At 41.6% G+C, this 24,044-nt stretch overlaps 1 protein-coding gene across 2 annotated transcripts in view; it reads left to right on the top strand.

Moving 5' to 3' along the window:
* Positions 1-3,928: 3,928 nt before the first annotated feature.
* The window catches only part of LRRN1 (leucine rich repeat neuronal 1), a 35,856-nt gene continuing 15,740 nt past the window's right edge, over positions 3,929-24,044 (top strand). Inside the window, exon 1 of one of the 2 annotated variants that reach the window (XM_074344437.1) lies at positions 3,929-4,479. The gene's annotated coding sequence lies outside the window, so the exon portion shown is untranslated. The other variant, XM_010962393.3, reaches the window with a different exon arrangement.

The following is a 24,044-nucleotide window of genomic DNA, read 5'->3' as shown; positions in this document are numbered from 1 at the left end:
AAGTACTAATGAAAATAGAAAAAAAAATGGAATATGTTAAATTGATAATCCAAGCTATAGTTTATGCATCTATAGTTCAATAACCAAAATGGCCATTTCTAATAAGTATGTTTACTGTAACATACATTTTAGTGAATAATTGATAAAGGCCTTATTTCTCAGCAACAGAAGATTGGTAGCCATAAAGCATTATAATTTCAAACAATTTTTAATGATATAAAGAAAATGCTCAAGATACAATGTGTTCTATTTAAAAGACATTATTTTATTAATTGATTCAATTCATTTGTTCAAAAGCTGTTTACTCAGTACCTATAGCATGCTGGGTGCGGGGCTAGGAGCTGGCCATCTGGTCTCTGCCTTCAAACAGTATATAGTCTAGCTTTTTAGTGTAGGCTTTGTCCACAGACTGCCACAATTTCCAGGGCTTAGTTTTCTTCTGTATAAAATAAGGAGGTTGGATTAGATGACGCCAAGGGCTATGCAGCAATCAAGTTCTATGAGTGGAAGCAGGATTCTTGATCTAGCCCAGCATAAGGGCATTACTGGTGTATCTACAAGGTTATAACCCAATGAAAATTGCAATAGTACCATAAACTTCTTAATGTGAGTTATTTAGAACCATGAACCATCTTGGTTTGACCCAGACTGAGGGTCTTCCTGAAAATGTGAAACTTTCAGGACTCAATCCTGGAGAATTCTAGGCAGATCAAGACAGTTGGTCACCTTAGTTCCATGTCAAATTATCAATTTAAATGCTAAAATAATTTAATTAATGATTATTAATAATTTATTAATACTTTTTTGTGTTGTAATGATTTCATATGCAGAACAAAACTGAAAGAACAGGAACTATGTATATACAGTAAAACCACTCAATTGTTAAAAATTTTTAGAGAAACGACACATTTGGTATGAAAGTTAACGATGATCACAACAATCACCAAAGTGTGAGCTGCACAGTCATCATCCTCTAGGAGCTTGGTGATGATTATGTTAAAGCTACAGTGTTAATTCAGAGGCTGGAAAGAACACTGGCTACCAGCACTCTATTAATATTTCAATTAGAGAGAGATATTTTCAACTTTAAGGAATTGTGGCTTAGAATGGCATATTATAATTTTGTTCTCAAAATATAGATGTCCTTTTAAAGATTATTCTAATATGATCACCCTCTAAAGTTTCATCCTTTTTTTTAATCCCCTCATTTACCACATAGACCAGTACAATTAGGCTAATACCAATTAAAATGTTTCTTCAAACTGAAGTTGAAGAACCTCAGAGGGATGGTGGGGGAACCCAGAGGGATTTGCAGTGTCTCAACACGGCCGGCTCCAGGGGCAAGAACTCCTCCCTACATCAACAGTAAGACCTGGCTCTCCTGGGAACCCTAGGGGCTTTCTATCCACTTACTTCCATTCTCCACTAAAGCTTCCAAGGTCCCCAATGTATGAAATAAATAAATATTTACTAATACACTTAGGACCCCAGGACTGTGTGAGCTCACTAGGAGTGACTGAGTGTTTCCTCTTCATTCACCCCAACGACAAGGGGCTTTTAAGTGTCGGTTGATAAAATAATCCTGAAACCCCTTTGCAGAGTTACAAATTGGCAGTTTCTGAAATTTGGACCCATTAGCCATGTAGGCAGTTCATCAAATTTCCAGTAGCAGAATCAAAATTCAGATTCCTTTGTAAATGCTCTGCCTCCATTTGTCCTATTCTGTCCTGCAGCAATCTTCCCAACACGTCGCAATCCTCATCCTCCCCCCAGCCCCCTCCCAGGCCGCCTCCCTAACTCTCGCATATACATTTCTTCCTCATGATAATGCTCCTTCTGTCAGGAGCCACATATATGCAGTGGTCAAGTGGAAACAGGCAGAGCTTCCTTTCTCATTCTTGCCTTGGGGAAGAGGGAACTTAGTTTAAATAAATGATATGGTGATTTAAAAAGAAATGAACAGGGGGGAGACAGAGTCTGTTAGTGCTTTTAAGATATTCTGTGACCTGTGTCAGTTCTGCAACACAATCATCCCACCTGTCTGACGTGATGTGTTGCTTTAGTCTTCACTACCTGGCTAATAATACTGAGTGCTTCCATGTGTTGAATGCTTACTATATACCAAGAATTGCATCAAGCCTTCTGCAGGCTTACTTAACCAGCATAACCCTTTGGGATAGGAACTGTTATTAACTTCATTTTATAGCCAAGGAAACTAAGGCTTAAAGAAGTAAACTGACTTGCCCCAAAGGGACACAGCTCATAAATTGCAGTGCTGGAATTTAAAGCAGTGTCAGCCTGGTTTCAAAGCTCACGCACTAATGCCTGACTTGTTTTTTCTTAGCTGGGCTTCACACCATTCTCGTGAAGTCTATTCCAAAACCTGGAGGCTATTAGAGACCTTGACTCCAAGAAAGAGTAACTCCCCATCACCTTTAATTGCTTCAACTGCCCCCAAGGACCTACTTCTGTAAAGCCTCACCGTGCGGGTTAAACGTCATCTCCTTTCCACCCCAAGAGGGACAGTCCCCAAAACCTAAAGAAACCTGTCTTCTACCTTTCTTGATCGCTCAAGTTCTGTGTTTTCCACCAGAGATCCAAGCTACATATAATCATCATGAGAAAGTGGGAAAGAGACAAAAGCATGACTCTTGGGAAAGGTTCTAGATTCAACTTGCTTTGAAAGTTTTAAAATCTTTATAGGTAGCTCCCTCCCACCCTATTGTATTGGGCCTTTTTGTGTAGCTGTTCTTCTACTCTTCACCTGCCCTCTTCCCTGAATCATAGTATCTTCTTTCCCCAGAGCCTTCTAAGGCACACCATGTCTCACTGGTATCTGTATGACAGTTTCAGGATAACACAAAATAAATGGACATATGAAAGCATCAAGTATTTATCAGACATTTATGAAATACACCAGGAATGCTATAGAAATCAAGACATAAGACTGTTGTTAAATTTATACTATGTCCTTATAAGAATTCAAAAGACGATTCTGTATTAATGTATCTTTCCAAATTCCCCAGAAGTTCGAAGCTTGGACATCATAAGGAAATGTCACCACATACCTTTGCCTGAAGTTGCTCGGCACTGAGGTTAATAATGCTCTAGCTTAATGCAAATCCCCCAACAATTACAAAGAGCTTCTCTGGAGCCTGGCTCTAAACTAGCCGCTTAGAAGCTGAAACTCAGGTTCATGTGCAGTTTCCAAAAGCCCATTTCCACCTTGCTCTCTGACACTTCCCCATTTCAAAAAGGCTGCATTCTCAATCTTCTGCTTCTTTGAGCACAACTTTCACACCTAACACATCACAAAACTGTAATTACAAAGTTTCAGAAACCTTTTCTGAAAGCCTCCCTAAACCGGAAGCTGCTTTGCCATTCAAGTGTCTGAACACTTTCTTCCCGCTGCAAGGGCACAGACCAATTCCACAGCCACGCGTGTGTGTGCACACCCAGGCATGTACACCTAGGCATGTATACCCAGCCCAAGGAATCACCATTCAATTTAAGACGAAGGGTCAGATTTCATACTGAGTCTCGGCTCTCTCCCAGAGTGCATTTTGTCTGCTTCTCAGTCCCTAAGTCCAAGTTCTACGCTGCGCAGAGATCTGGCCCCATTGTGCCTAGCTGGCCTTCTAGCATGGGCTTTTTTTTTTTTTTTTTTTTTTTTTGTATGTCTTTTGCTAAGAAAAGGCAATGTGCTTTGCCTCCCTAACCCAGCCGCAGCCTGTCGTCCCCCAGACAAAAAGCGGCGGCCCAATGCTCCCTGCAGCGGCTGCGGCGGCGACGCAGGGCGGCCGACCTACCCGAGACCCGCGGCGCTACGCCTTTGTTGGGCCGGCTACAGATGGTGCCCCAGCACGGGGCTGAGCCGGGGGCGGGTGTGGGGGGCGGGAGGACGAGAGTGGGAGGCCGGGAAGGGGGTCGGGCGGGAGGGGAGGAGACCGCGGAGCAGCCAATCGGCTGGCAGCCCATCAGCTGACCGCTTTTGCTTACACCAGGTGCACGCTGGCTGCGGGGAGCACAAAGCGGGGCGCACCGAGAGCGCCGGCAGCCAGCCGGGGAGCTAGGCGAGGCCCGCGCGCCCGCGCCTGCAGCGCCCTCCGGGCGGGGAGCGGAGCCGGCGGCGTCAGCGCGGACGGCGGCATCCGCGCCGTAACATCCCTAGGCGCCCCGGGCGCCTTCCTCCGGACCTGGAAGCTCGCTGCCCCGCCCTCTGCACCCCACTTCTACCCTTTTTTCCAGTCCTGCCTCCGACAGCCGGATTGAGCCCAGGCCCGCTCAGCAGCTGTTGCTCGTGTCGCTGCCTCGCTTCCCGTCTTGGTGCTCTGCCGGGAGCCCCCCAAGGAGCCAGTGCCAGTGTGTTGGGAAGGAGGCGCCGCTCAGCCGGTCCTCCTCCTCCTCCTCTTCCTCCTGCTGCCACCGCCGGTGCCTGGTCCGTGCGCACCCCGACACTCCCGCCAGCCGGGCCCCGGGGTAAGTGCGCTCGCCCAGCGGGGCGGCGGCGGGGGGTGTGGGCAGCGGCGAGAGGAAGTCGAGGCAAACTTGGCGGCGCGGCGGGCCCAAGAAGGGTCTGGGGAACCGTGGGACAAGATCGCGGGCCTCTGAGGTACGAGGGGGCGCGGCTCATGGAGCTGGGGAAAATGACGAAGTCGGGGAAACCGGAATCTAGTAACCTTACGGGAAAAAAAAAATCACAGGGGTCGGGGAGAACGATAGTTTGGAAGGAAGGCCGGACAGAAATGGGCAAAAGGCAATGGCTGGAGGCGAGCCTGCTAGACTGAAGGGACCGACGCGGGGGAGGGTGATGCCGGGGGATCCGGAGGAAAGAGGGTTGCTGGGATGTGAGCCCGAGTCGGAGAACAGCGCGGAAAGGGGCCTGAGAAGTTGGAAAGAGGACTGGGAGAGGGGGAAAGAAGGTAGCAAGCTGTGGGAAGAGAAAAGAGGAAGGATGTCTTGGAGGTGGCCTTGTCAGTAAAGAAGGGGGCCAGGGGTGTAATTCACAAAGCACTGAGTGTATTGAAGTCCGAGCATTCGGAAGAATCTACTCAACCGTCGCGTGGTCTAAGTAGGGGAAAGACCTCACCCTTCACGTTTTGAGCCCAGAAGCGGTGGCAGCCCAGGAGGCTTTCAGCCAGGGATGCTGGAACGTCAGGGAAGCCTCGGTCCGCCCCAGGCATGGTGGAGCCGGTGCTGGGTTCCCCGCGCGGCCGGGGTCGATAACGAGGAAAGTTTGCCAGCGAGTGTCCTTTGTGCTGCGTGGAGAGGGGTGTGGGCAGCCGCCGACTCCGCACTTCCCAGGGCGCTGCCGCGACTGCCACCATGGAGGGGAGTCTCTGTCTGGTAGACCCAGGTAGGGTGAAAAGATCAAGTAGCTGGAGGGGCGCTGAGCACCCGGGACTGGTGGGAAAACCCGTCCCAGGACCGATGTGAGGGACCCGGCATGATACTTGCAGTGGGAGGTTCGGGAGGTGGTACCTGCTCTGGGGAGAGGGGGACCTTGCCTGCTGGGTTCACCGCCCCAGCCACAGGCAATGAATGCATGAATGAATGACCCGGTGTGAATAGTTTTGAGGCTTTCGAACCACACAGGTAAAGGCCGAGAGTCCAGGAAAATGACCTTTCTCTAAATCTCATGCCACTTTGAGCACTAACATTTTCATTCCCAGACCTAGATAATAGGGGAAAAGTGGAATTCAGTGAGGGAACAGGTACTGCTGACTTGGGCTTTTGCTTGTAGGATTTTTTTTTTAAGACTTTTTTTTTTTTTTTTTTTTTTGCAATTTGCTTTGCCACGATGGTCTGAAGGATCAGTATTACTGGAATATGCTCGTTACTTCATTTTTAAGAGCTAGGACTAGAGGAGTGGAAAGTTCAGGAAGGTACTTTGATCAGTGTTACGTCCTAGAGTGAAAGTGGTGTTGTTGGCTCCAGGGCCACGTGTGTCCGAAAGACTCTGATTTGCATGCAAATGTGAGCAAATCCTGGCAGATGTCTGGCCTCATCCATTCACATGAAGGAATTTGAAAAGACAAGGAGTCTTTAGTTAACAATAGACCTTAAGAAAATGGAATAAAGGCGCAGTGTGAGTTTTTCTGTTTGGAAATTCCAAGTCTTGCTGACACCTTTATTCAAGAGTCAAATTCTCTGAGTGCTTTTGTACTGAAAGCGCCAAGTACTGCTTGCTCTTTACCTGGCTGTGTGTCTTCGTGCAATATTCAAGCCGGATGTTCTGAGCTAGTGAGAATGGTTATACGAAGCAGACAGTAACTTAATTCCACTTTTGGTTGTTTGAAGTAATTGCTGAATTGACCCCTCAACTTTTAGAGTTTCTTCTCTCTCTCTCCTTTTTTTTTTTTTTTATGGAATCTCATCTCCTGCTTACATTTGCTCTCCATCCTCAGAGATACACACTAGAGAAGATACTTGTAGTTGACTACAGGAAGATCTCACTAGCAAGTAAATAGCCCAATCAAAATTGTTTTAGTAACAGGCCCCAAACTTGCAGAACTGCAGGTGATGAAACCATCACATTCCTAGTCACCTGAGGGGTTTTCGGGTCACAGGACAGAACAGTGGATGGGGAGGCAGTCTTGCCATGGACACCCTAATAGGGAACTTTCTGCCTTGTCTAATAGTAGCTAATACACCACTGCACTGCTCACCTCCTGGCCTTGTGCAACCGCTGAACAAAAGGCAGGCAGTGTGGGCCGCACGTGAGCCCCTGGGATTATACCTACTGACAAGCCAGCCCAGTGGCCTCTTCTTTTGTCAGCCCCAAACACTGTCGAAGGGAAAAAGAGCCTATTCACTGAACAGTGTTTGCCCCTGTATTCTATATATTCACTGAAAGGGACATTAAAATACAACCAAAAAAAAAGACAACATTGTTTTGAGGCTCAGTGTGGGGGGGTTGGGGGATGGGTAACAGATGTTAGCCTGCTATTTTACATGTTTCCTAAGTTATTTTTGCTGGTTCAGTGGCTTTTTACACATAAGGCAGTATTTTCCCAGGAGGGGAAAAAGGTATTGAGTCAAATTTAAGTAAGAAAATGGTATAGCCAAGATTACATTTTCTGTCTTAGAGCTATCCAGAAGTCAGAAAGTAACAAATCATTATAATAAACTCTTACATGACTTAAGCCTGGGATTCTGTCTTTATTATGGACTTGAGGGCTAACTATAAAATGCAGTTGACATTTTAAAACTAGGCAATAAGCCATTTTATTGTGAAGTTATCGTCTAGCTATTTTTGAAACAACATGGTAACTTTAAAATGACCAAAGCCTCACATTGAGAATTTATCTCTGGCTATTATCCTGCCTGTGTGAACTCTTTATTCTGCAAGTCTAATGAAAGGGAAGATAGGGCCCCTTCCTTGGTAAATAAAATTAATAAAGTACTTGTTATTAGAAAAGGATCATGCTGCAAAATAAAATCTTAGACCAGATCCAACTGTGGACTCTGGTTCTGAACAATAACATAGGTAGTTCTGGGCAGTGTCTGAAATTCCCGAAAAGCAAGGGAAAAGTCAACCATTGACTCTCTCTGGTTAGACCCAGCTAAGGCGAGCTTCTTGACCTGAACTGTTAGAACAATTAGCACATATTCTAAAGCAGTGAGACTCATGGGGACAAACCCAGCAGGTACTAAAGAGAACCTGCCTCTACAGAATTATATTGCTACTTCCCAAGCCAGTTGGGTATGATGATAAATAAACAGAATGGTGGGCCTTTTATGCCACCATAAATAAGCCATAAGCCATGAATAAAATATGGTAAATTATAGGACTTGGGTGTCATTTTTTACTAGACTTTCATAATGCTTTCTTATAATTTATTTTTAGGTTACAAAATAATAGTTCTTTGAATGATTCACTTGTGCACTAATGTAAGGTTGCTCAAATTTTGTATTTAGTTTTAAAAAATTATTATGCTGAACATCTATTTTGGGTTAAGGCAATCTGGAGATAAAGCAAATTCTGTTTTAGAATTGTAATCGTATTTTGGTTTCTGGGAACAATGGAAGTATCTTTAACTCATGAATAGAGCTTTGATTAATATTTTATTCAAGATGAAATTATAATTATATAGATGAAGTAAGGAAAACATGTATTCTCTCTTGGCTTAAAGTGCAGAATAGAGTCAAAAGTTAAACCTTGTAAGTAATATTCAATACTTGAGTGACTGAGGAAACCATTCGTTCCACAAGTCTTCTTAAATGAAGTTTGCTTTTTAAATTTCCTGGTTTTAGTATAGTACCATTCACCTACTTTATGGATACACCAGTGGATGTAGGTAGCATCCATGTCTCAAAACATAGCAAAATGTATAATAAGTGGTTTACTGACATTACAATTACAATACATGAGAAGATAATATAGTATATATTTCCAGACTTCATGGACACCCTATAGACGTGTTAAGCATACTATTTAATAATTAAAATATATGCCATTTTATGTGATAGTGTTTTTTTAAAGAAACAATATGCAAGCTTACATATTATTTTTTTAGTTTTTGAATGTTTTCAAAAGGTCTAACAAAGGTAGGATATTAGCAGTTTTATCAGTTACTAGGTTGTTAAGTAAGCTATCTAGTCATACTCAGGTGATCCTAGGTCAGTTTCTTAATCCCGTCAACCCTCAGTTTCCTCATCTGTATCAGGACCTGGTTGGGGGCGTAGGGCTAGAAGGACTGATGACCATAATCAGTGAGACTGCTAAAAGGTTTGTGGAAGCTTTGCCTCCAATACCATAACTAACATAAACACTGAACTTGAATGGAACCATTGTACTTAACACACTGCAAATCATCCCCAAGAGGCAAAGAAACTCGGCTTAAACTTGCAGTGACACACACTGGCAGTCCGTCAACTCTGACTTGGCATCCTCCAAGGATGCCGCTGCCTTTACTTACAACATTTAGTTCTAAAAACTGTGGAGTAAAAACTGCTTTTACGGTGGCTTGTTGCCTTCCGTGTACACTCTTCATAGCTCAGAGGTTGAAATGTTACTTGAAAGCTCTGATTAATATAAATGAGTTGTAATTTTCTGACCCAGGCCATCCTGGCTCACATCTATTATGCCACTGGCAGACATGTGGACTCCACAGCTGTCCCCTCATTTGTGTATGAAACAGGCACACTGGTGGCATTTTCTGGTTACCATAGTTACATTAACAATATACGTGTGACATTACATCCTTCCACTTGAAAGGTTTTTGGGGCAAATATTATGGAGACCTGGGAGTAAAGGACAACTATGTAAAGTTTGAGGAATAAGTGAGTTAATCTGTTATCATTTTTTGGAGCCACCATTTCAGTCACGGGAGGAGAGCCATCCTACAGTGCGGTCCAGGAATAGGCGAACGCAAGCCTTTGACTAACAAAGATTTCCAAGGGAAGCATTTACAACAATGCCTTACCTCTACAGGACAATGTCCATTAAGTTTTCATTTCAAAATATTTGCTCCTTTTATTCATGACTGCCCTTTGTGCAGTTATGGATCAGCACAGTCATTTTTGGTTCATACAGGGAAAAGGACCACACCAGTAGTAGCATCCATCTCAGTGAGACCTAGGAGACAAAAAATCAGTTTGCACTATGAAGCAGTGAGCACAAAGAGAGAATCTTCATTTAGGAAAACTAAAAAAGCTTTACAAAGAAAGAAAGGTTGCTTAATTGGTTTCATGCCTATAATTTTCCCCTCTAGAAAAAATGTTAGCATAGCAATAAAGAATATCATTAACCTGCATTGTTATTTCACAATAGTAATAAAGCTTAATTTGCATCCATAATAATCACTGTAATCAAGTACTGTACAGGGAGTCAGGAAGGCGCAGGCTCATTTCCCAGATCTGACACTAATGACTGAATGTGTGACCTTCTGGGTGTCCTGCAGCCCTCCCGGCACTGTGCGTTCCTATCCAAGGACCCAAGGACACTGGAAGATGCTTCTAGTATTACCCCTGCAAAGAATTTGATTTTTGCTCTATATGCCGTGATTGAATGGGAAGCTAAAGGTCTGGCAGACACAGCAAGGTGATTCTTCTGGTTCCTAATCCTACAGCTAAGAACAGTTTTGCTCTTTTAAAAAGGTTCTCCCCCTATTATGACAATTCCCCACCACCTCACCTGGACTCGCCTGAGGGAAAGAATTCTACCTGGGATACAGGAAGCTGCTTATGATCATAGAACACTCGTTCACCTGGTAAATATATACTGGGCACCACCCATGTGCCAAGCTTTATAGGAGGTACCAAAATCAAAAGAAATCAGCTTGATTTTTCTGCAGCTTATACACTAACTCTGTCATAAGCATTCTGTCACCATCAGTCATGTAATCATCTACAAGTGTTTATTGAGTGCCCAGCACAGAAAGGCACTCGGCTAGGTCTAGCACAGAGGTTTTCAAGTGGGGGTGATTTTGCCCCCCAGGCATCTGACAGTATTTGGAGACATTTTTCGTCAGTTATTGTCACAGCTGGGGGTGGAGGATGCTACTGGCTAGAAGCCAGGCATGATGTTAAACATCCTAAAATGCGCAGACAGTCCCCTGACAACAGAAGCATCTGCTCCACGAGTCAGTCATGCCAAGGTTGAGGAACCCTGTTCTGGCGGACACAGCTCTACCCTTAGTGAGTTTAAGTCCAGTGAAGGTCATGGAGAGGAGACTGGCCAAGTGCAATAAAGCATGTGGTGGTGGTGAAAGTGTGAGCTACGGAAGTACAGAAGAAGGAGACTTCATTTAGATTTTGGCTGCCTGCAAAGGCTTTATGAAACATTCTGGTTAATTCCCAAAACAGGCTATCACCAGGAACACCCATGCTTGGCAGGAGATAATTTTAGATCTAATCTCATTGAACACCAGTGAGTTGGATGGTTGGTTGAGAGAGGGTAGACACCTTAACTCTATCAAGAACTCTACACTGGGGATGGAGTTGTTCATTCTTTGTAGGACTCCGTAAGAATTCAGAATGTCTTGACTTATCAGGAGAGGAGGCTGGAAACAGAAGGAATGTCGGTGGCAAGAAACATAGGACTGTACAAGCTGCATCAAGAGAAGATGTGGCTGAGCTGACAAAGCGAGTAATGCCTCATGTTTTAGAACTTCAAATTTTGCAGAGTCCTTAAATATGTATCTCATTTGACCGGCAGCATTCTGAGACAACATTATCATTCCTTCTCCCTTTTTTCAGTGACTAAGGGATCAGAGCCATGGAGAAATTCAGTGTGACCTTGGACAAGTCACTTAATAATTCTCTAAGGTTTAGCTATAAAAGAGAGGTTTCAGGGCTCCTCTTCCTAGCCCAATTTCAATTTGCCTAAGGTCACACCTTTAGGGAAACACCGGACCTGGGATAAGACTAGCCTCCCTGCCTCTCTCAGACCCATTGCCTTTCCCGTTCACACCAGGGCTGCTTCCTGAGCCATGGAGTCAGATCAGGTAATAATACGACAGTGACTCAGCATTCTAGCTCTTGGGTTACCAGAGAGAGCAAGGATCTGGGATGCATCAATTAAAATGTGTCATGCAGAGAAACTTAAACTGGGTTTCCCAGACACCTAAGGACTAATCACACTTTCCCTCTAATATTTTATTTTAAGCTGACTTTAGAAGCTTAAAAAAATACTTGTGACAAGCTGGGAAGAAAAGTTCATAGGAGAATGATGCTAGGGTAAGAAAATGAAAACCCAGAACATGTGGACAGAATTGAGGATGTTCTGCTTAGGAAAGAGATGCAGTAGTAGCATGGTTTTTGGTTTTGTTTGCTTTTTGCTTTTTTCTTTGGCGGGGATATTTTAAATTTCCTCCCAGAGAATGATGACCAATATATACATACACACATAACATACATAGACGCGCGCGCGCACACACACACACACACACACACACACACACACACACACACACCACAGGGAAGGCAGATTCCATATTGAGAAGTTTATGTTTTTGCTTTTAATAATAAGATTGGCACATTAAAAATGGGTTTGGGGGAGAGCCTTCACTCAAGATCTTAAAGAGGTAACTACTTCTCACTTCTCTGGGATGGTATAATGTTTTCTTGTGAGAAGGAAGACTGAGAAGCTGCCTGACTGCTCAAGGTTCTTTTCATCTTCATAATTCTGTGATTTCCAAGATCATGAGCGAGAATAATATAGGACTTCAGCCATGACCTGAGAGTTTCCAAGACACTGATGGAATCTATATTAACTCATCCAACCATGATAGAACCACTGAAAGACGCTGGAGTGGCAATTAATTGGATTTCTCCTCTTATGCTTCAGCTGATTATGGTTCTTTCCAAGGAGAACTACACGTCAGGTTTAACCCCCTGAAGGACCAGTTAGCTTTGCTCTGTCCTATGGGGATAGTCTTGTCTCTGGAATCCCAGCCAACTTCTGCACATACTCACAAACTCATCATTTCTCACCTGGGAGGCCAGGTGAAAACCTGGGTCTCTTCAAAGCTATCTGAAGGAAAAACACAAAGTATGTGGGCAAATGCTGTTGGGACAGTTTTCTGTTTGTGCGTGAATGGTAACACTGTCAAAATAGAATCCTGCTGAGGAAGTTTCCAAATGGCTTCACCCTCAGGATTGAGCAATAGAGTGAGATTAGCTCTATACAAATGAGATGCTTTAGTATTTAGGAGAAAAATATTATATAGGTCCCAAATTAATAATATAGAATGTAGTAGCAGTAGGAGAAAGATAGTGATATTCAACATTATTGCGCCTTTCCAGTGTGCCAGGAACCATCCCATACATCCTATCTGCATTCACTTGTTTAATCCTTGCAACAACTCTAAATGTAGATAACTGCTTTACAGCTCAGGAAACTAAGGCACAAAGCAATTAAGTAACTTGCTCAAGGCCACAAAACTAGTGTGTACTCAGTAAATATTTGTCACATGAATGAATGAATGAATGAATGAATGAATATACACCTGTTTTAGAGGGGAGTCCTTTACTGGAATTCTCATTTTACAGCAGTCCTGCCTTCTCAGCAGGGCACTTTGAAGAGCTGGCTCTGTGGCTGTGGATGACAGATGAAGTCTCAGAGTTTGTAAGTGGCAGAGCAGGGATGTGAACTTGGGTCTGACTCTGAACTTGTACTGTTAAAGTACTTGCTATGTTTATTTCTCTTTAATTGCAGCTATAAAACAAAAGGATTGGACTAGACTAGCTTTCATAGCCCATCTGGCTCTAAAAATTCTGTAATTCCATTATTAAAGTAAGGTTTATGTAAGATGATTTTTTTATTACTTTAAATTTTGAAATCTAGCTTGGTATTCTTATTTAACCAATCATCACTGAATTATCCTCTAAAATTATATTGAAATTATTAGCATCATATTTTAAAATTTGTATTTAGAATAAGCAATTTTAAATGGACGAAAATGCATACTTAAAGATTGCATTCGCCTAACCGTTACCATCACACGGCATACTGAGTTATATCATTCTCTAAATTTAGAAGGTTTCTAAAAGTTGAAAAGCATTTTTCTGTTGCACAGAAAAAAGAAGTGAAAATATTAATTGTGAATAAAGTTACTTTGACACTTGCAGAAATAAGTAGCTTGCTGATCCTTCTAAAAGGTACTGGATGATTTTTACAAGAGCTTAAAGCTGTCTAATAATATTAGAAACTACTCGAGATTTGCTTCTAAAGACTATTTTGCTTTAAGAGATCCTTCTGGAATGCAAGTGATGCATCCGAACAATGTGAGTCCTTGCCATCGTGTTACAGGATGTACAGCCCAAGGCAGGACAAAAAGCTTGGAGACGAGGCAGGTCTTAGAGTTGGGAAGAGCTGGCTCCAGATGTGCATCTTAGCGCTATGGCCTGGAGTGATTTCAGTGAGCCTCAGTATCGTCATCTGTGAAGTGGAGGTAATAATAGAACCCGCCTGACAGAATCACTGCACTTGCTCGGTGAGATCGTGCGTCTAAAGCTCTTTGCACAGTTCCTGGACCAAGGGGAGTACTTAGTAAACAGTAGCAACGGATAGCAGTGGTATTATTATTATGTGGAAATCTGGTGTTTCTGACTGCCAGAGTGTCTGGATGCTCATTTGGAGGCAAGTGGAGATATTTTAAGAGACAAGATTCAGACTAGGTATTTGTGAATTTGGTAATTCACATGGTTATCACCTTTTGTGGACCCCAAGAGAGCTTCATATTTGTCCAGACATGCAAGAAATCTTGAGTCAGCCGATGTGCTTTGGAAGAACAGATGAATACATTAGAGCCGTTTTTGTTTCTAGATCCTGCTCTGTATCCACTCTCTCTGACAAGACCATAATGCCCCTGAGTTGTGATTCGTGGAATCAGATTTTCTAACCTGAGAGAACAGGTTCAGTTCAGAGCTATCATTCTCCAGTGAGGAGCCCAATTCAAGACATTGTTAGAGCTAACAGACCCCCAAACTTCAGCCCTCTGGGATCCACTGTTAGGTAATACAGTTGTTGGGGCATGTCAAACTCTTAGAACAGTGACCAGCATCTTGAACATGCTCAATAAATCATGCTGCTACCACCGTTATTGTTGATCCTTAGTAACGCCATCTTCATAACATTTATCATCTTGCTTCTTGACCAAACTACAAAGCTTCTGGTTGGGGCCAGACTAGAACCCAGTGCAGTGTAACTAAGAGTCCTTTTGGGAGCAGGGTCATTCACAAAGCAAGAGGAAGTACCAACCAAGCCAAATCTGGTGCTTTTAAGGAGACCCATGGTGGATGGACACAGGAAGATGCTTCTACGATTAAGCCTCGATAGCCTCTACCTTGTTTTAGCTATTAGATTCTCGTTTACTCACGATGAAGAGGATTAGAATACTATTAGGTGCCTCATTTTCTTTGAATTATTTGAGAGCTGGAACTAATAATTATTTATAAAGAACTTTATATTCATTGTCTTATTTAATCCTCCTCATCTGCGCTTCCCAGTTGGTAGGTGGGTGCATTTACAGGTAATTGGAGATACTGATACTCTTTGCCCTTGGGGACAGCCAGACCCACCCAGCCCAGCTAGTCACCTCTGGCTACTCTCGCTAATAATCAGCATTTTCTAAGTGTGCTGAGAGGAGGGCATAGCAACTCTGGGAGGTAAGTATTTCAAGATAAGGAAAAAAACCTGAGGCAAACAATTGGCCCAATATCTCACAACAAGTTAGTGTGTAGGACCAGGCACTCTTAATTCTGGTGTTCCTCCAGGCTAAGTTTGCCACACTGTCCTTGACTTTCCCACATCTCCGGGTCCTCCCTTCAAGCATAGCATGTTATCTTAATTTACGATTATTTTTTTACATCACTGTAATACCAGCCCCCTCCACCAAACAGCACCTTGAGCGATGAGACTATGGCTTACTCAGCCTTGGGACCCTAGCACCTAGAAGAGTACTCGGCACATGGAAGATACACTTAAAAATATTGAGTGAATGAAAGAGGAAAGGGATTTCCACCAAATGTCATGTCTATTTCATTTTGCCATACTGTTTCTTCTAAATAATTAAAAAAAATTTATTCCCTAAATAGTTGGGTAGATATTAGCTCTTAAACCTGTATTATACACAGAGATGTTAGTGCATTACTATTTTAGAGAGGTTATGATAGAACGCTGAACTCATTTGGGGATGCCTTTATGTTATTAATGCCAAGGAAATGTTATTAATCAAAAAGTATTCATTAAATGCATGTAGAATATCAAGTGCTATTAGCGGGGTCATGTTGGGGGGGGTGAAAAAAATGTACAAGGTGTTATTTCCATCCCAAATAAGCTTCAAAACTCATTGGGGAGATAGAGTGAATAGAGACAAGACATAATAATTAAGTGATCGTCTGTGAAAATTCCACAACAATGGAAAAAAACCAAAAAGAGGGGCTCAGATGAGATGGGTCTGGGATTTCAACTTTGTCACATACTAGCTGGGTGATCTTGGTTAAAAGACTTAATTTATTTGACTCTCAAGGTCTCTCATCTGTAGGATGGAGGATATGAACCCACAAGGTTGCTGTGAGGATGTGTGGGAAAGCTCTTGCTGTGTTCAGGGGCCCGGGCTGGTTGAGTGGCATCCCTGTGCCTGGCATAATTTGGACTGGCATGCCAAGATCTAAGAGCTAAAGGGCACTGCAAGGAGGGAGTCTTGCCTTCATTTCTCTGTGGTCTTGGGCATGTTGTTTGACTTCCCCCCTTGGTTAAAGATACATGGATGTGAAAGTGGTATATAGTTAATATCTTGTAAGCTCATATATCTTCTTTTATTTTCTGCTTTCCACTGCCTTCCCCCCTGCCCCCGCAACACATTTCCTTTTATTGTAGATGAACCCCTGATTAAAACACTGGCTAACAGACAACACATCAACTGTGTTGCCCACAGATGGAAATTTTTAAATACTAGTTTAGGGCTATCTTTAAAAACAAAAAAAACAAAAAAACAAAAAAAAAACCTCTTGCTTGGCATGCAAATGCTTCCTTCATGTGTGGAATATCATTCTTGTTCAAAATCTCCGTTATGTAAATTGCATTTAGCCACATCTGGCCGGTGTTAACATGAAAGAGGTGAGTGATGTTGAGTATGCAAGATCCTCCAAGAGATTCAGATGGTGAATAACTTCATTAGGGTGCTAATGACCATAAAACCTAGTTGTTATTGATCTGTCCTCCGTGGAGAGATCTACTTTTCTGCCTGATCTCAATTATTATGGTTCATAATACAGAGATCAACACTGGGTTAGCCTGCTGCCCCTGTAATAATTTGTATTAGCTCCATCTTTGTATTGACATACAACTTAATTCAGACACTATCATCAGTTAGTTATCAGAGTATCTGGTAGAGATAGTCGCTTACTTTTCAGCAAAATGCAGTCATCCTTCGTACTCATACTGTGCTTTATAGCAATACATCTCTGGCTCCCCTGAACCCTTAACATAACATTTTTTTCTTTTCTCTGCATGGCTCTTGCAATCTTAAGTCTTCCATGCTAGACCTTTGTGAGAAAAACATTATCTCTGGCCATAATCTCACTCCCAAACTCCAGTCCTGTCTTTTCAAATGCCTGCTGGATATTTTCATCCCCAAAATCACAACATCATGGAAGGGTCAAGAAGAGGCAATGATTTGGATCCAGAATGAGCTGTGGCTGTACAAGAGGATACCATAGCAGTCTACAGAGAAATAAAGTCACTACACACTGGTCCAGCAGGGAGGGAACCAGAAGTACCCCAACTTCTCCCTCTTCTAATCACACAAATGGAAACTCATCCCACTTTCAGAATAAGCTCCTGCAGGCCCTATCTTGCTTTAGCAACCACAATCTCAGAGTCATCCAAGGCTCAATACCTTGGTATTATTTTTAACTCTTCCCTCCCCTTTCTCCAGTCTACTAGTCAACTATAATATCTGATAGATACCTCTCTACTTACATTTCTCTAATGTCTCCTAAATATGGTCCTTCATCTCTGTTGCTATAACTGCAATCCCACTTCCAGTCCTCATTACTTCTCATTTAGCTTATTGTAAGTGCTTCTTAATGGCTTTCCCCATGTTTCCTCCTTTCTTACACAGAGCTGAGATGACTCAGTCTTTCTGAATTGTAGAAATGATCCCATCGTTCCCTGTACAAAGACATTTAGTGGTCCCCACTGACTTTGAGACTGCTGGATATTCTCCATACCCCTCCAGATCCACCCTACTCTTCTCCATTTTGCTTTTTACTCTGGGAATCAGACTTGACCATTTCAGTGGGTCCTCTGCCATCTGGTTTCTTGTTGGCTTCTGCTTCCTTCAATAGCTAGCTCAAGGGTGTTTGGCCATCGTTTCTGAGTTTACCTTAACCTTGTCCATGCCTTATAAATGGTCCCTTTTAAAAATTTTCTTTATATACTCCCTTTTGAATGTACCTTCTGTTTTCTGCTAGGTCGCTGACAAGAATAATACACTGAGCGAATACTCCTCAGTGAAGCATCAAAAGCCCTCCGTAGCTAGGCACCCTCCTTCCTTTCTGTCTTGGTTTTCATTCCTATCTCGGTAGACCTTAAATCCCATTCAGAATGAACTAGTTCCTATTTCGTGTACTTATTCTGACCCTGCTACTTTGGTGCCTTTACACCAGTGGTGTGCTGGTAAATGTTTAACAGCTAGCTCTCCAAAAGATAAGCCCAAATCTGCAGTGTTCGCCAATTTCTGTGGTGTAAATACATTCACTTAGAACAATTTTAAGCTAATAATGTAATGTCTCTAAACTTGGATTTGGAAAGAAATGCTCATGATTGGCTTAGGATCCCACTGCTTTGCATCCAACTTCCTCTCCACCTTGGATGCCCTGCTTCACCCCCACCCCGTCCCCCCTCCCCACACCCACAGCACTTCACACAGAAGAGTTCCTCAATCAGCTATGCTAGTTCAATTCTATCATTCCTTTGAAGGGTTAAACAGCCTAATTGCCAGCCACATGCTGATGGTAATACTTCTGAATCTTGAATTTTCTCATGAGTGCTAACAAGAGAAATGTTAGGGGCTTGTTAGGTTTTTGAGACTTAAAAGTCCTGAAGCAAACATAAGCTACCTGTTCATATTTTATCCCAAGTTGCTAAAGCTTGCTCCTTAAAGTTGCTAATTCTCCAAGAAAATAATTCTTTTCTTTGGTCTTGTGTTCAAATTATGTCTTCATTATCCTCACTTAAATATAATTTGAAGTAAAAATGAACCAATATTAAACTATATGTCATCACTATTATAACCGTTTGAACATTTCACAGTTTAAGTGGTGTACTCTTAAACCTAAAACTCTACAGAAAGCTTTTAAGGTGCATATTAGTCCTAGATAGATAACACAGTACTGCAATTTATTTTAAAATGCATTTTATTAAGAAATAACCTTTTTATTTTAGTCAACCTTTCTAAGAGATAACTTTAATTTTGCTTCATTAAAAATGTGATTCCTATGTTTAAAGTTCAAAAAGTAACTAGTTTTTATTAGAAAACTAGGAGGCAAAGAAATAAAGGTGATCTTATAACGGCACTGAATGATTTTATATTTTAATGGTTATGAGTGGCAATATAGATATTTAACTAAAACCATTCTTTTTACTTTTAATTTAATACGACACATGAATTGAAGAGAGACTATACAATGCATTATGATTTACAATGCCTGCTGGCGTTTTAATGTTCTCAGCTGTTGTTTTGCACCATTGATTACACAAAGCCTAAACTGTGTAATTAAGGACCATCCCACTAATGTGCACTGGTGGATTTATGGCATCCAGGTCATGGACGATCTGAGCACTTTGAGTATTGGACCATTAGTTTCAAAGCATATTAACATAGGCAAACACATTGGCATCAAGGAGAATCTATAATAAGAAACTATTTCAAGGAGGTAGCTTTCATCTGATTTTAATTTACCAAAACAATTTAAAAACCTGATTACCAGAAATTCTAATTAACTAGAATTTTTTTCCTCTGGAGTCCACTTACAGGAGAAAAGGGGAAATTGGAAGAAAATAAGTTAATAACCAAGTCTTTAGATTTAAAAAAAAAATTCCAATATAAGTTCATTATCAGGGTCTTGAAGAAAAAAATGTCTTCTAAAAAACCAAAAATTTAACCACTCTTATCAAAGGCAAGAAAGTGGGTATTAAAGATTAAATCTAAAAGCTTTCTAGGAAACCTTTGAATTTGCAAATTCCCTGAGCCTAATCTTCTGGTTAAACCAAGGTTCTACTTGACAAGTTAGTTTTCTTATATGTACCTGTGAGAATGCTGCAGTGCACTGACAATATTTACTGGAGGTCCAATGAGATCATTGAGGCAGGTGGGTCCACACAGAGTTCTGACTTCAGCATGTAACAGTCTTGGGTTTAATACCAGCTTCTTCACCAAATCGCTGTGGGAATTCTGGTGAGGCACTTAATCTCTGAGCCCTAAGGTCATTTATAAAATGAGAATAATCACATCTGCCTCCACTGGGTGCTATGACAATGCAGCACGTAAGGCACTTTCCACCATGCTGTCCCCCTTGCTCTATATCCTGCTCCCCATCCCTGGCGTTTGGCCATTTTGACGCTGTTCTTAGAGAGCCACTGTGGCCCCTAAGCCTTCAGAGGGAAGGTCTGAACAAGCAGGCACACTTTACATTATATTCATCCTCTCCTAATGATGAAGAAAGTCAAGTTCTTTGAGTCTTTATTAGAACAGTCATATAAAAATAGTCGAGAAAAAGAACTTGAAACCAGGTTTATTTTAAGAGTTCAGGAACAGATGGCTTTATTTTGCTTCTTTGAAAGAGATGGCATTCTGTAGAAACACAATGTGCTTAAGGTCTATCAAGTTGAAGGGCAGATCCTGTCACTCACCCAAATACTGCAGTCTGCAGTCTTTAACCTTGAGCAGCAGGAACTCTTATGCTATAGATATGTACACTCTGTATATTGGTCTCCAAATTTTAAAGGAACATTTTAATGTGGAAGGGATATATGTTCTTGACGTTTTCTCAGTCTAAAGTTCAAACTGCACTTAGTCTTCTAATTGGCAAACTGTAAGCAGTCAGATTCTTTAGAGAAATATCACTAGATCAGAGCTAAAATACAGGCTCCCATCTTAAGGACATTGGATGTTTTCATTTTTTAAATAAAAATTTTATGAAAATGTCAGTTAGCTAATAAAGATTACTACTGGAAATAAGTATAACAGAAGATAGTACAGAACTCTGTTTGAGCAAAGAAAAATGCAAGAAATATTCTGAAATGCATGCGAAAATGTTTGCCGTTCTTTTTGATGAGAAGTTATTTCCACTGTTACAAACTACTCTCATTCAATCTGGGAGCAAAAGAAAATCTGATACAGTCTAATAGAGTTGCTTGACTTGGTTGGCATCCAGAAATCTACAGTGTTGGTGTTAGCAGCCTACATATTGGCACTTTCAGTACCAACGATGATCTGTTTTTCCATTGGTCTCTCTGTAGTTCTGAATGTATAATCAAGAACCATTGTAGCAACTGGCTCTTTATGCAGCATTTATTAACATGGCATGGTAAAAGCTTTGCAGTGAAAATACTAAGCAATATACTGTGAAGTACTTAAAAAGAAGTAATGAAACGGAGCCTTCTAGGCATATTAAGGCTGCCAAACTAAAGATTTCACATTTATTTAACATTTAATCATGTCAGTAATTACAAAGCAATTATTTCACATAGACATAGTACGAGAGGAGAATTAGAATAATTTGTAAAAAGACTAAAATTAATTGATTTCATGGTAGTTTTTATATCACTGCACTTGCTAGTACTAAAAAGGAGCAATAAAAATAGCCCAGTTGTTGGTTCCTGTTTTGTTCTGTTTAGCCTTCTGTCAGTTTCTCAAGTCACTAATGTTAAATTGCTACTTTATGATTCCAGTTATGCAAACAGCTCATTTTTTACAAAGAAAGAAAGAAAAAAAAAAAACCCTTGATCCTACAAGTGTTATAAACAGAAAAAAAACATTTTTTCCCCATCTTCCTTTGCCTGTCTTAGAATCTCAGACTTAAAAGGGATTTGAAAGACCGTAGGGTCAAGAATTCTTCAAACTGTACCTGGTGTATGATTTTCAAAATATTAGGGGAAAAGTGATTTTGGCATAGAGCTGAGATAGTTCATGAGTAAGTATTAGTCTTGCTTTCTAAGTCCTGGAGAGGAAGCTGTAAAGATCATCGAGTTTACCACAGCTGTTAAAATTAAGAATGGGTATTTCCCTCTCCATAAGATGTACAGGCAATGGTAGAAAACAGCTTCTTTTCATATGCAGTGGGGAGGAGGGTGAGGACAGTCAGCACCTTAAATGGCTAATAAAATAAGCATTTATATAAACATAATTAGGAAAGTAGCTTATACACACGCAGCACTGTAGTATTTTCAGGACTGCTATGGTAAAGTACCAAAAGCTAGGTGGCTTAAACAAAGGAAATTTACTGTTTCACAGTGCTGGTGGCTAAAAGTCTGAAATCGAGGTATCAAGATATCAGCAGGGTCTCGCTTCCTGTGAAACTTACACAGGAACCCTCCCTTGCCCCTTCCTAGCAAGGAATTTGGGGGTTGGCTGGCAAACTAGTGCTCCTTGCCTGGTAGCTGCCTAACCCCAATCTCTGCCTTCACTGGCAACGCGCTGCCGTCTCAGTTGACGTGTTTTCCCATCCCTTTTCTTCTCGTGGAAAATAGATAATTTCCTGAGTTTTCAAAAACCATTTCCACCTTTCCCACCATAATATGAATTTGCCTTGCTGGTTTTTACAATTACTCTTATCTCACATCTTCTGCAGTTATCTCTCCCAAGGGTATGATCCAGAAAAGACAAATCTTTTTGATGGGAGGCAACTAAAATGCCTAAAGCACAGAAGAGATAAGGGTATTATCACCTAAAGACTCGTTCATTCAGCAGCCATTTTTTGAGTGCTCACTCAATACGTAGCACTCCACCAGGCACTGTGTAGCAAACACCATCAAAAAAAAATTCTTAATTTCTAAAGTTTCATACATTCAACCTTGTCTTTAGGAAATATGCAGAGGATCATGGCACTTGCTACAGGGTTAAACAGTTTTGGTTAGTTTTTTTCTATGCAAAATGTTCTGTGAGGAGTACTACTTTCAAAGATGGTAGGGAGAACAATGGTGCACTCTGATACTTGGTTTGAACATAGATGCTCTAGTCTGATGAATAGAGCCTTATCTTGAGATTCTAGACAAAAGAATTCTTTCTTTATGAATTTCCTTCTGGAATCAAATTATGACCCTTGTTAAGAGTGCATTGGCTTTCCTGCGTTTCCTTTTTGTACTCCATCATCCATACACTTGTTTGAACAGGTGGACTTAGTTCTATGGAGTGCTGGGCCCCCTACGTGGAAGACTGTCAGAAATGTATTTTGTGTGTATATATCTTGTTTGTTTCTGCCAACATTTATTGAACACTCACAGGCCAGGAGCTGTGTTAGGCACAGTGCCTACCAAGAGGAATAGTATACAACCTTGGACCTGAATTCTATACTAGCGTGGAGTCTGGGTCACCTCTAGGAACACTTGGATAAATGAGTAGAGGAAGGAAACAGAATGGCTTACACCAAATCCAAGTCAACCCACGTCTTTGCAGTTATCAGGCCAAGGCCAACATTCCTGCTGGACCCTCTGGGTGGTAAGAGGGCAGAGCAGAGCCAGGATAGCCGAAGGCTGGAGTATTTAAACCTGGTCTGCATCAGAGCCCTATGCGGAGCTTCATACACCCAGACCCTATCCCAGACCTACTTCATCAAAATCTCCACAAGGCATGAAAATCTGCATTCTTCAACAGATCCCTCGTCTAATGAACAGCAAAGTTTGTAGATCTAGGGCTCTGCTGCCTGATAATGGTAGCTGTTGGCCACATCCAGCTGTTTCCATGTAATTGAAAAGGTGAAATAGAAATTTTAAATTGCAATTCTCATTCATACCTGCCACATTTCATGTACGCTGTAGCTGCTCAATAGCTACCCTATCCAGAAGTACCAATACAGAACACTCCAGTCATCAGAAGGTTCGTTGTGTTGCACAGCGCCAGTGGAGCTGCCACAGGTTGGCCACTGGAACCCGCCTTCCCAAGTATCCATATATCTACTCACCCCTTCCTTCTGACATCGATCTTATTTTGCAGTCACTTGTGTATCTGTCTTACACTCTCCCTATAGGATTATGAATTCTTAAAGGGCAGGGTCTGGTCTTTCTGGCCCTGTGACACAGTAAACACCCAATGTGTATTTGTTTAATTTAATTAAATTTAGCAAATTAAATTAGATACCAGTTTATTAGACCTCTTCTGCTTTTAGACTGAATCCTGATTTCCTTAGACGCTGGAAAAAAAGATGAATCAGAGCAGGATTTTCCTAAATCACAAGCATTAGGGTGGATAGGGAGCAGATATGTGCTAAATTGCAAGCTTCTTTTCTTCTTTTTTTAAATAAAAGTATGACTACTAAAAGCATAGGGTTCATATCAGCCCAAATGTAGGAGAGACCTAATAGGACTGTGAACA

The sequence above is a fragment of the Camelus bactrianus genome, chromosome 17 (assembly GCF_048773025.1).
Source record: "Camelus bactrianus isolate YW-2024 breed Bactrian camel chromosome 17, ASM4877302v1, whole genome shotgun sequence".
Lineage (NCBI taxonomy): Eukaryota > Metazoa > Chordata > Mammalia > Artiodactyla > Camelidae > Camelus > Camelus bactrianus.
The sequence above is the reverse complement of the archived record's forward strand: the minus strand, read 5'-3'. Positions and strand labels throughout refer to the sequence as shown.